The sequence below is a fragment of the Oncorhynchus masou genome, chromosome 24 (assembly GCF_036934945.1).
Source record: "Oncorhynchus masou masou isolate Uvic2021 chromosome 24, UVic_Omas_1.1, whole genome shotgun sequence".
Classification (NCBI taxonomy): Eukaryota; Metazoa; Chordata; class Actinopteri; order Salmoniformes; family Salmonidae; genus Oncorhynchus; species Oncorhynchus masou.
The window spans coordinates 89356823-89370801 of NC_088235.1; the positions used below are offsets into that span (position 1 = coordinate 89356823).

At 43.8% G+C, this 13979-nt stretch overlaps 1 long non-coding RNA gene across 1 annotated transcript; it reads right to left on the reverse strand.

Moving 5' to 3' along the window:
- Positions 1-4384: 4384 nt before the first annotated feature.
- Positions 4385-13856, reverse strand: LOC135512965 (uncharacterized). The gene is made up of 4 exons (XR_010451473.1): positions 13478-13856; positions 12339-12442; positions 11831-12000; positions 4385-7821 (listed from the first exon to the last, which is right to left on the reverse strand). It is a non-coding gene; the product is annotated as an uncharacterized LOC135512965 (long non-coding RNA).
- Positions 13857-13979: the final 123 nt, after the last annotated feature.

The following is a 13979-nucleotide window of genomic DNA, read 5'->3' on the forward strand; positions in this document are numbered from 1 at the left end:
GTCAACTCATGGGACCTTCACCAGAGAAGGGGGAGACAAGACGAGGAGAGGTGATGAGGGGAAACGAGTGGAGAGGAGGGAATTGAAGTGTGAGAAACAGAAGAGAAAACATTCACTGTGTTCCTTCCGTAAAGAGAAATAAAACTAAGGATGGCAGAATGTTTATGGTTTATTATACACTTCTCTTGGGGCACTCCATACACACTCACAGAACCTGCCTCAGTAACACATCACACATACAGTATGAGTATAGTCCTGGTTTGGAGTCTGCACTCTAGAAAGCAAAAAGTCTTGGTTCTAAACCCACATAAGACTCGTCGTTCCCAAGATGGCGTAGCAGTAAGACGGGTCGAGTCGTGTCCCTTGTATATATCGTCTTTTTTTGTTTTTACATATTTTTCTTCGCATATCCTTTAAAACATTTTGCTAAACCTCAGCTTCCAAATACTCTCCTGCAACCCGCCTCACCCAATGTAGCTTTTTTTCCTAAGTATTTATATTTACTTCGGAACCGGAACCCCTCAACTGAAGCTAGCCAGCTAACTACCAGCTATGCTAGCGGTCTTCAGCTAACCTTTAGCTCGGAAAGCTCTCGCCAGTTCGAACAACGCGACTCTAACCAGAGCATAACGGACCTATTTATTTTTTATCCCCGGATTCCCACCGCAAACGGAACATCTTTCAGCTGGATCTTCACAACTAGCTATCTAGCTAAACCGCAACCCCGGATGATTTACTCCTGGCTAGCGTTTCCACCCACTTAGCTTGAAGCTAGCCCGGCCAGAGCCCCTGTGCTACCACCGTAGCAGACTCCTGGGCTACAATACCTACCACCGTAGCATACTCCTGGGCTACAATACCCGGACCCACGACCGGTCTATCGATGTCACCGCATGAAGAGGAATAAACAGACTCACCCCATCGCGACGTCCCCCAAAGGCTAACTCTCTAGCCCTTGCTATCTCCTTGCTTGCTATTTCGGCCCGCTAACTGCCAGCTTGTTTGGCCCCGGTCCGCTAACTGCTACCTTGTTTAGCCCCGGCCTACTAACTGTTAGCTTGTTAGCACAGGCCTGCTAACCGTCTGAATCGCCGCGTCCCAAACACTCACTAGACCCATATTTACTCTATCTCTTTTCGATTTTTAATTTGTTTATACCTTCTGGTAACCTGCCTCACCCAATGTGATACGGAATCGCTATTATTTTTAATTTTTAGAACACACTCAAGAACCTCCAGAAGCTAACCAGCTAACTAGCTACAAGCTATTTCGTCATTGTTAGTTTTTTTAACCTGGATAACACTCACCAATCCAGCTCCCTTGCCCCCTGGACACTGATCACTTGGCTACATAGCTGATGCACGCTGGACTGCCCATTAATCACGGTACTCCATTCTGCTTGTTTATGTTTTATCTGTCGTCCCCGTTGCCTAGTCAACACCATTTTACCTGCTGTTGTTGTGCTAGCCGATTAGCTGTTGTTGTCTCACCTACTGTTTTAGCTAGCTTTCCCAATTCAACACCTGTGATTACTGTATGCCTCGCTGTATGTCTCTCTCAAATGTCAATATGCCTTGTATACTGTTGTTCAGGTTAGTTATCATTGTTTTAGTTCACAATGGAGCCCCTAGTTCCACTCTTCATACCCCTGATACCTCCTTTGTCCCACCTCCCACACATGCGGTGACCTCACCCATTACAACCAGCATATCCAGAAATACAACCTTTCTCATCATCACCCAGTGCCTGGGCTTACCTCCGCTGTACCCGCACCCCACCATACCCCTGTCTGCGCATTATGCCCTGAATATATTCTACCATGCCCAGAAACCTGCTCCTCTTACTCTCTGTCCCCAATGCTCTAGGCGACCAGTTTTGATAGCCTTTAGTCGCACCCTCATACTACTCCTTCTCTGTTCCGCGGGTGATGTGGAGGTAAACCCAGGCCCTACATGTCCCCAGGCACCCTCATTTGTTGACTTCTGTGATCGAAAAAGCCTCGGTTTCATGCATGTCAACATCAGAAGCCTCCTCCCTAAGTTTGTTTTACTCACTGCTTTAGCACACTCTGCTAACCCTGATGTCCTTGCAGTGTCTGAGTCCTGGCTCAGGAAGGCCACCAAAAATTCAGAGATTTCCATACCCAACTATAACATCTTCCGTCAAGATAGAACTGCCAAAGGGGGAGGAGTTGCAGTCTACTGCAGAGATAGCCTGCAAAGTAATGTCATACTTTCCAGGTCCATACCCAAACAGTTCGAACTACTAATTTTGAAAATTACTCTCTCCAGAAATAAGTCTCTCACTGTTGCCGCCTGCTACCGACCCCCCTCAGCTCCCAGCTGTGCCCTGGACACCATTTGTGAATTGATCGCCCCCCATCTAGCTTCAGAGTTTGTTCTTTTAGGTGACCTAAACTGGGATATGCTTAACACCCCGGCAGTCCTACAATCTAAGCTAGATGCCCTCAATCTCACACAAATCATCAAGGAACCCACCAGGTACAACCCTTACTCTGTAAACAAGGGCACCCTCATAGACATCATCCTGACCAACTGGCCCTCCAAATACACCTCCACTGTCTTCAACCAGGATCTCAGCGATCACTGCCTCATTGCCTGTATCCGCTACGGAGCCGCAGTCAAACGACCACCCCTCATCACTGTCAAACGCTCCCTAAAACACTTCTGTGAGCAGGCATTTCTAATCGACCTAGCCCGGGTATCCTGGAAGGGCATTGACCTCATCCCGTCAGTTGAGGATGCCTGGTCATTCTGTAAAAGTAACTTCCTCACCATTTTAGATAAGCATGCTCCGTTCAAAAAATGCAGAACTAAGAACAGATACAGCCCTTGGTTCACTCCAGACCTGACTGCCCTCGACCAGCACAAAAACATCCTGTGGCGGACTGCAATAGCATCGAATAGTCCCCGCGATATGCAACTGTTCAGGGAAGTCCCTGCACTGAGGCTAGGGAACACGGTCACCACCGATAAATCCATGATTATCGAAAACTTCAACAAGCATTTCTCAACGGCTGGCCATGCCTTCCACCTGGCTACTCCAACCTCGGCCAACAGCTCCGCCCCCCCGCAGCTACTCGCCCAAGCCCCTCCAGGTTCTCCTTTACCCAAATCCAGATAGCAGATGTTCTGAAAGAGCTGCAAAACCTGGACCCGTACAAATCAGCTGGGCTTGACAATCTGGACCCTCTATTTCTGAAACTATCCGCCGCCATTGTCGCAACCCCTATTACCAGGCTGTTCAACCTCTTTCATATCGTCTGAGATCCTCAAGGATTGGAAAGCTGCCGCAGTCATCCCCCTCTTCAAAGGGGGAGACACCCTGGACCCAAACTGTTACGGACCTATATCCATCCTGCCCTGCCTATCTAAGGTCTTCGAAAGCCAAGTCAACAAACAGGTCACTGACCATCTCGAATCACACCGTACCTTCTCCGCTGTGCAATCTGGTTTCCGAGCCGGTCACGGGTGCACCTCAGCCACACTCAAGGTACTAAACGATATCATAACCGCCATCGATAAAAGACAGTACTGTGCAGCCATCTTCATCGACCTTGCCAAGGCTTTCGACTCTGTCAATCACCATATTCTTATCGGCAGACTCAGTAGCCTCGGTTTTTCGGATGACTGCCTTGCCTGGTTCACCAATTACTTTGCAGACAGAGTTCAGTGTGTCAAATCGGAGGGCATGCTGTCTGGTCCTCTGGCAGTCTCTATGGGGGTGCCACAGGGTTCAATTCTCGGGCCGACTCTTTTCTCTGTATATATCAATGATGTTGCTCTTGCTGCGGGCGATTCCCTGATCCACCTCTACGCAGACGACACCATTCTATATACTTCCGGCCCGTCCTTGGACACTGTGCTATCTAACATCCAAACGAGCTTCAATGCCATACAACACTCCTTTCGTGGCCTCCAACTGCCCTTAAACGCTAGTAAAACCAAATGCATGCTTTTCAACCGATCGCTGCCTGCACCCGCATGCCCGACGAGCATCACCACCCTGGATGGTTCCGACCTTGAATATGTGGACATCTATAAGTACCTAGGTGTCTGGCTAGACTGTAAACTCTCCTTCCAGACTCATATCAAACATCTCCAATCGAAAATCAAATCAAGAGTCGGCTTTCTATTCCGCAACAAAGCCTCCTTCACTCACGCCGCCAAACTTACCCTAGTAAAACTGACTATCCTACCGATCCTCGACTTCGGCGATGTCATCTACAAAATTGCTTCCAACACTCTACTCAGCAAACTGGATGCAGTTTACCACAGTGCCATCCGTTTTGTTACTAAAGCACCTTATACCACCCACCACTGCGACTTGTATGCTCTAGTCGGCTGGCCCTCGCTACATATCCGTCGCCAGACCCACTGGCTCCAGGTCATCTACAAGTCCATGCTAGGTAAAGCTCCGCCTTATCTCAGTTCACTGGTCACAATGGCAACACCCATCTGTAGCACGCGCTCCAGCAGGTGTATCTCACTGATCATCCCTAAAGCCAACACCTCATTTGGCCACCTTTCGTTCCAGTACTCTGCTGCCTGTGACTGGAACGAATTGCAAAAATCCCTGAAGTTGGAGACTTTTCTCTCCCTCACCAACTTCAAACATCTGCTATCTGAGCAGCTAACCGATCGCTGCAGCTGTACATAGTCTACTGGTAAATAGCCTACCCATTTTCACCTACCTCATCCCCATACTGTTTTTATTTATTTACTTTTCTGCTCTTTTGCACACCAATATCTCTACCTGTACATGACCATCTGATCATTTATCACTCCAGTGTTAATCTGCAATATTGTAATTATTCGCCTACCTCCTCATGCCTTTTACACACAATGTATATAGACTCCCCTTTTTTTCTACTGTGTTATTGACTTGTTCATTGTTTACTCCATGTGTAACTCTGTGTTGTCTGTTCACACTGCTATGCTTTATCTTGGCCAGGTCGCAGTTGCAAATGAGAACTTGTTCTCAACTAGCCTACCTGGTTAAATAAAGGTGAAATAAAAAAAATAATCCAGGTTGGACAAAGGACACAATACATATTGAGTTCTTCCAGTTTAAGGAAAGCATATAGAGTGCCTTCAGAAAGTATTCAAACCCCTTCACTTTCCCCCACATTTTGTTATGTTACAGACTGAATTTAAAATCGATTAAATTTAGATTTTGTGTCACTGGCCTACACACAAGACTCCATAATGTCAAAGTGGAATTAGGTTTTTAGAAATGTGTACAAATTAAAAGCTGAAATGTCTTGAGTCAATATTGTATTCCACCCCTTTGTTATGGCAAGCCTAAATAAGTTCAAGAGTAAAATATGCTTAACAAGTCACATAAGTTGCACAGATGCAATAATTGTGTTTAACATGAATGACTACCTCATCTCTGCACACCACACATAAAATTATCTTTAAGGTCTCTCAGTTAAGCAGTGAATTTCAAAAACAGATTGAAACACAAAGACCAGCAAGGTTTTCCAATGCCTCACAAAGGGCACCTATTGGTAGGTGGGTAAATATTAAAAAGTAGATATTTAACATCCCTTTGAGCATGGAGAAGTTATTAATTACACTTTGGATGGTGTATCAATACACCCAATCACTACAATAATACAGGCGTCCTTCCTAACTCAGTTGCCTGAGAGGAAGGAAACTGCTCAGGGATTTCACAATGAGGCTATGATAGCAGAAAACTGAGGATGGATCAAAGAAATTGGAGTTACTCCATAATACTAACCTAAATGACAGAGTGAAAAGAAGAAAGCCAGTACCAAAAAAAATATTCCAAAACATGCATCCTTTTTACAATAAGGCACTAACGTAAAACTGCAAAAAATGTACTAAAGAAATTAACTTTATGTCCTGAAAACAAAGTGTTGTTTGGGGCAAATCCAACACTACAGCACCATTCTACATATTTTCAGAACAATAATCTAAAACACAAGGCCAATTACCAAGACAACATTTAATGTTCCTGAGTGACATAGTTACAGTTTTGACTTAAAACTATGGCAAGATTTAAATGGCTGTGTTGTAATGATCAACTAACAACTTGACAGAGCTTGAATTTTTTTAAATACTAATTTGCATATATTGTACAATCCAGGTGTGCAAAGCTCTTAGAAACTTACCCAGAAAGTCTCACAGTTGTAATCACTGCCAAAGGTGATTCTAACATGTATTGACTCAAGGGGTTGAATACTTATCGAATCAAGATATATTAGTGTTTTGTGTTTTATAAATTGATTTAAAAAATCTTCAACTTAGTCATTGTAGAGTATTTTGTGTAGATCGTTGACAATTCCTTTTCAATTTTAATCCCATGTGAAACACATCAAACTGTGGAAAAAGTCAAGGGGTGTGAATACTTTTTGAAGGCACTGTATCAAAAGCACCACTATCTAAAATCAACATCAGAACTGTTTGATTGGCTCAGACTCTGATACCCATAAGTCAGAGTAGGTAGAAGTTGCCCCACCACTGATACAGGGTCAGATTTTGTATCCCTCTAATGGTTATGTGATCTGATGCTAGATCAGTGGTTAATAGCCATTTCTTCTTCTTGCTGTCTGGTGTGCCATTGTCCTGAGAGGAGAAGTGTTCAGACATGGCTGCCAGAGCTTGATACCGATGGGAAATGGTGTTCCTCACCTCCTTGGGTAGCTCAGCATAACTACAGGGATGATAGAGAGAGAGAACTTACTAATCATCAGTGAAACAATCACTATCATTAGTTTCTGTCAATTGGTTCAATAAAAGACAGGTAAAGTGTGATGCATAAACCCAGTAAAATAAATGTCCTGCATTAAGTCCTGCTTTTGTTTTGTCGTATCAGTCTGCCTGGAAACAGGGGTCCCATCCAAAGTCTCTGGGCCTCTAGGCTCTACAATGTAACAGTTCAGATAAAAGACATGTACAGTACCAGTCAAAAGTATGGACACCTACTCATTCAAGGGGTTTTCTTTACTTTGACTATTTTCTACATTGTAGAATAATAGTGATGACATTAAAACTATGAAATAACACACACGGAATCATGTAGTAACCAAAAAAATGTGTTAAACAAATCAAAATATATTTTATATTTGAGATTCGTCAAAATAGTGTCATGATGTGGCCCTTTCTGGGTGTAGATTGTGGCTCCCTGTACATTTCCCAGCTGTCAGGTTTACATCTAAATATTGTGAAACGTATGTGATTACTCATTAAACTATTTGTGAAAAGATCCAATCAAAATGGATTTATATAGCCCTTCGTACATCAGCTGATATCTCAAAGTGCTGTACAGAAACCCAGCCTAAAACCCCAAACAGCAAGCAATGCAGATGTAGAAGCACGGTGGCTAGGTAAAACTCCTTAGAAAGGCCAAAACCTAGGAAGAAACCTAGAGAGGAACCAGGCTATGAGGGGTGGCCAGTCCTCTTCTGGCTGTGCCGGGTGGAGATTATAACGGAACATGGCCAAGATGTTCAAATGTTAATAAATGAACAGCATGGTCAAATAATAATAATCACAGCAGTTGTCGAGGGTGCAGCAAGTCAGCACCTCAGGAGTAATTGTCAGTTGGCCTTTCATAGCTGATCATTAAGAGTATTTCTACCACTCCTGCTGTCTCTAGAGAGTTGAAAACAGCAGGTCTGGGACAGGTAGCACGTCCGGTGAACAGGTCAGGATTCCATAGCCGCAGGCAGAACAGTTAAAACTGGAGCAGCAGCACGGCCAGGTGGACTGGGGACAGCAAGTAGTCATCATGCCAGGTAGTCCTGAGGCATGGTCCTAGGGCTCAGGTCCTCTGAGGGAGAGAAAGAGAGAATTAGAGAGAGCATACCTAAATTCACACAGGACACCGGATAAGACAGGAGAAGTACTCCAGATATAACAAACTGACCCTAGCCCCCTGACACAAACTACTGCAGCATAAATACTGGAGGCTGAGACAGGAGGGGTCAGGAGACACTGTGGCCCCATCCGATGATACTCCCGGACAGGGCCAAACAGGAAGGGTATAACCCCACCCACTTTGCCAAAGCACAGCCCCCACACCACTAGAGGGATATCTTCAACAACCATCCTGAGACAAGGCCGAGTATAGCCCACAAAGATCACCGCCATGGCACAACCCAAGGGGGGGGGGGCGCCAACCCAGACAGGAAGATCACATCAGTGACTCAACCCACTCAAGTGACACACCCCTTCTAGGTACGGCATGAAAGAGCACCAGTAAGCCAGTGACTCAGCCCCTGTAATAGGGTTAGAGGCAGAGAATCCCAGTGGAAAGAGGGGATCCGGCCAGGCAGGGACAGCAAGGGTGGTTCGTTGCTCCAGAGACTTTCCGTTCACCTTCACACTCCGGGGCCAGACTACACTCAATTATATGACCCACTGAAGAGATGAGTCTTCAGTAAAGACTTAAAGGTTGAGACCGAGTCTGCGTCTCTCACATGGGTAGGCAGACCATTCCATACAAATTGAGCTCTATAGGAGAAAGGTCTGCCTCCAGCTGTTTGCTTTGAAATTCTAGGGACAATTAGGAGGCCTGCGTCTTGTGACCGTAGCGTACGTATAGGTATGTACGGCAGGACCAAATCAGAGAGATAGGTAGGAGCTTGGTAGGTTAGCAGTAAAACCTTGAAATCAGCCCTTGCCATAACAGGAAGCCAGTGTAGGGAGGCTAGCACTGGAATTATATGATTGCATTTTTTGGTTTTCGTCGGGATTCTAGCAGCTGTATTTAGCACTAATTGAAGTTTATTTAGTGCTTTAGTGACAAAAAGATGTCATGTGATGTTAACCTTTAAATGAGAGTATGGGTTTTTCATATGAAGTTAACCAAATCAATGGCCACACCCACGTGAGCATGGACATTACGTCGGCGTCATGGAACCGCCCTTTTCTACTAAAACGTATAAAATCCACTCCTGATGAAATTCACACCAGACCACGCAAACCCCGGTGTAAGCTAACAGTCTGACTAAGTTATTCAATTATTGTGCGCCAACGAGCGTCTGCGTTGCCAAGGGCTAAAATAGAAGTCAGTTCTATTTCTGACGCAGTTCGTGCTGCAAGTCATACCTCGCCCATCTCCTCATTGGTTATACCCACATGGGTGACTAAAAGACGAATGAGGTCAGTGGCGGTAATGCACCTAATTTATGAAAGTTGCCAATCGCATTATAAAGTCAAGAGAAGGAAAAGCCTGGAAGGATGAGATGACTAGAAACGATTTGGTTGACCGTTGGCTGATTTTCCTTCACTCTGTTGTCCAACTCATCCCAAACCATCGCAATTGAGTTGAGGTCAGGTGATTGTGTAGGCCAGGTCATCTGATGCAGCACTCCATGACTCTCCTTCTTAGTCAAATAGCCTTTACACAGCCTGGAGGTGTGTTGGGTCATTGTCCTGTTTAAAAAGTAATGATAGTCCCACTAAGCCCAAACCAGATGGGAAGGCGTATCGCTGCAGAATGCTGTGGTAGCCATGCTGGTTAAGTGTGCCTTAAATTCTAAATAAATAACTGACTGTTTCACCAGCAAAGCACCCACACACCACCTCATCCTCCATGCTTCACGGTGGGAACCACACATGCGGAGATCATCTGTTCACCTACTTTGCGTCTCACAAAGACACAGCGGTTGAAACCAAAAATCTCAAATTTGGACTCATCAGACCAAAGGACAGATTTCTACCGGTCTAATGTTCATTGCTCGTGTTTCTTGGCCTAAGCAAGTCTCTTCTTCTTATTGGTGTCCTTTAGTAGAAGTTTCTTTGCAGCAATTCTTCCATGAACGCCTGATTCACAGAGTCAAACAACATTTTATTTGTCACAAGCGCCGAAAACAACAGGTCCAGTGGAATGCTTACTTACAAGCCCTTAACCAATAAATGCAGTTAAGAAAATACCTAAAAAAGTAAGAGATAAAAGTAACAAATAATTAAAGAGCAGCAGTAAAATAACAATAGCGAGGCAATATACAGGGGGTACCGGTGTCGAGGTAATTGAGATAATATGTACATGTAGGTAGAGTTATTAAAGTGACTATTGCCCCCCCATCTGCAGTGCAGGGGCGGTTCCTCCTGCAGGCAGAGGAGGGTCATTCGTGATTGGGCTCAGGGTATTTAAACGGCTTCACTAATCTCTCTCTCTCTGCTCCTCCAGGTATGATCCTGTTTTGTTTGTTCCTTTGTAGTTTTGCATAGTTTTCACTCAGTCATTCACACACACAGATTCATGCATCCCTGCACTTTACATACACCTTACTTTCACACCTCATTCATTTTTCTTTGTTTAAAGTAAATAGTTTTGGTTTATAATAAAGAACCTTTTTGATTGGCCTATACCTGTTGTTTGCATCCCCTCATTTTTGCCACAGGCTATGAGCCGGCCTGTGACACTATGCATAGATAACAGAGAGTAGCAGCAGTGTAGAATGGGGGGGGGGGGGGGGGGGCAATGCAAATAGTCTGAGTAGCCATTTGATTAGCAGATGGAAATTAGGTAAAAACTGATTTAAGTTTCCCTGCATTAATGTCCCCGGCCACTAGGAGCGCCGCCTCTGGATGAGCGTTTTCCTGTTTGCTTATGGCGGTATTCAGCTCATTGAGTGCGATCTTAGTGCCAGCATCGGTCTGTAATGGTATGTAAGACAGCTACGAAAAATACAAATGAAAACTCTCAAGGTAGATAGTGTGGTCTACAGCTTGTAGAGATGAGATGAGATGCTCTACCTCAGACGAGAAAAACCTTGAGACTTCCTTAGATATTGTGCACTAGCTGTTGTTTACAAATATACATAGGCCACACCCCGTGTCTTACCAGAGGCTGATGTTCTATCCTGACGATAGTGTGTATAACCCGCCAGCTGTACGTTATTAATGTTGTTGTTCAGCCATGACTTGGTGAAACATAAGATATTACAGTTTGTAATGTTCTGTTGGTAGGATATACATGCTTTTAGTTCGTCCCATTTATTTTCCAGCGATTGAACGTTGGCTAACAGTATGGATGGCAAAGGCAGATTAGCCTCTCGTCGCCTGATCCTCACAAGGCACCCCGATCTCATTCCACAAAATCTATGTTTCTTTCACCTATGAATGACAGGGATGAGGGCCTGTTCGGGTGTTTGGAGTATATCCTTCCAGTCCAACTCATTAAAGAAAAATCTTGAATAAACTTTAAAAGTTCTTGAAATTTTCCTGATACACTGACCATCTTAAAGTAATGATGGACGGTCATTTCAATTTGCTTATTTGAGCTGTTCTTGCCATTATACGGACTTAGTCTTTTACCAAATAGGGCTATCTTCTGTATACCACCCCTACCTTGTCACAACACAACTGATTGGCTCAAACGCATTGAAGTAAAGAAATTCCACAAATTAACTTTTAACAAGGCACAGCAGTTAATTGAAATGCATTCCAGGTGACTACCTCATGAAGTTGGTTGAGAGGATGCAAAGAGTGTGCAAAGCTGTCATCAAGGCAAAGGGTGGCTACTATAAAATCTATTTTGATTTGTTTAACACTTTTTTGGTTACTACAAGATATCGTGTGTTATTTCATAGTTTGAAATGTCTTCACTATTATTCTACAATGAAGGAAATATTAAAAATAAAGAAAAACCCTGGAATGGGTAGGTGTGTCCAAACCTTTGACTGGTACTGTATATTAGAGCAAGCATGCAGAGATGTTCATAAGGTGAATTCACCAATTTGTAAGTCGCTCTGGATAAGAGCGTCTGCCAAATGACTTAAATGTAAATGTAATGTAATGTTCAGTGTGGTGTGTGTGTGTGATATTCTTACCTCAGTTATCCCTCTGAGGAGTTGTACCGGTTCCTCTTTCCCTGGACAGAAGGCAAAGGTACACAGAGCCCAGGCTGACTTGTCCTCAAACCCAGCCAGCATCTTAAACTGACCTGGGCCGATGCCCAAAGGCATCTTAAGGCTAAGTTCATCATTGGAACCATAGGATCCTATATAGTCAAATAAAAACATCTTAAGGATGTTCATCATGAGAACCAGATGATCCTATATAATTTAAAAAAGCATCTTAAGGCTAAGTTCATCATGAGAACCAGATGATCCTATATAATCAAATAAAAAACATCTTAAGGATGTTCATCATGAGAATCAGATGATCCTATATAATTTAAAAAAGCATCTTAAGGCTAAGTTCATCATTAGAACCAAACCGGGTCCTTAACAGTTCACACACGTTTACATAATAATTGGTAACTTTACATTTACTGTAAGTAACTGTATTAATTTATACATAACATAGTCTTTGTAGCTTATATGAGTCATTGCTTACCTTCTGGCTTCAGTTTATTCAGGAACCAGTGATAAGGTGTACTCACAGTCAATCTTCTTGGACACTAGTTTGTAGGGAAACTTGTCCCCCAGGATCTGAATCCCCTGTTGGTCAGAGAACAGAGCAGTATTTTAAATAGCATGGACTTTTAGTCAAGACTGCAAAACTTCTGTAACTCAGTTAATGTTATCTTTGTACAACACATATTTCCATCTATTTATTGTCTTTATTTAACTAGGCAAGTCAGTTAAGAACAAATGTTTTTTATAATGACGGCCTATCAAAAGGCCTCTTGCTGGGACGGGGGTGGGATTTTAAAAATGTAGAAATATAGGACAAAACACACATCACGACAAGAGCCAACACTACATAAAGACAGAACTAAGACAACATAGCAAGGCAGCAACACAACATAGTAGAAACACAAAACATTGTACAAACATTATTAGGCACAAACAACAGCACAAAGGGCAAGAAGGTAGAGACAACAATACATCACGCAAAGCAGTCACAACGGGTGGGTATCATTTGTGGAACGTTCCAACAGGAATCTGCTCCAAAAACTTCGTTAATAACAAGGATGCCAACAAACAGCGCATACAAAGTAGCATGATCAACTCCCACGTCGCTTATTCTTAATGTTTGTCCATAGGCTACCAGAGTGAGGACAGATATTTTTCGGAATAAACCTGGTGTGTGAAAAACGTAACAAAATGGCCCACCCGGTATCATGTTCTGCCGCTATACAACTGTGTATGTGTTGTTGGTTGGCATCCTTGCTATTTACGAAGTTTTTGGAACAGATTCCTGTTGGAACGTTCCCCAAATGATACCCACCCGTCACAACTGTCAGTAAGTGTCCACGATTGAGTCTTTGAATTTAGAGATTGAGATGAAACCGTCCAGTTTGAGTGTTTGTTGCAGCAGAACGGGTGTTGTATGTGGAGGATCAGGGCTGCAGTAGATATCTCAGATAGGGGGGAGTGAGGCCTAAAATGGGTTTATAAATAAGAATCGACCAGTGGGTCTTGCGATGGGTATACAGATATGACCAGTTTACAGAGGAGTATAGAATGCATGGGTGGCAAATCTAATGGCCGAATGGTAAAGAACATATAGCCGATCGAGAGCAGCCTTACCTGCCGATCTATAAATGATGTCTCCGTAATCTAGGTGGTGAACCGTACTCTATTTTATCGGCTAATAACAGCTATCAAACCATTTGATCTGTGCAAGTGTAATCTAAAACCACCACCACATTCCCCGTCAGTCATTTCCATGCATTCACATGGGTTGGCTGCCAGAGCCAAAGTAAAGCCTCTAATAAACAGCACACGCTGCAACGTTTAATGTTCACAGTAGGGCTTTTCTACATGGAATGTCGGTTCTTGTGAACCATTCTGCTAGCTCTTCTAGGTTATTTGCGTTTCCAGTCACGAAGACCACAGATCTCCCGGTTGGGACAGCCATGTTGATGCCTCTTGTTGTCCGGAAGATAATCACCAACGGACCAGAACTCGCCGGGTCGCAAAGGCATCCGATTCCACATCAGACAATGACAGGCTTCTGTCAAGAATCTCAGCAAATCAGCATTAGATTAGGAACTCCGCCTATTCAGAGCTATCCAATCGAAATGTAGTT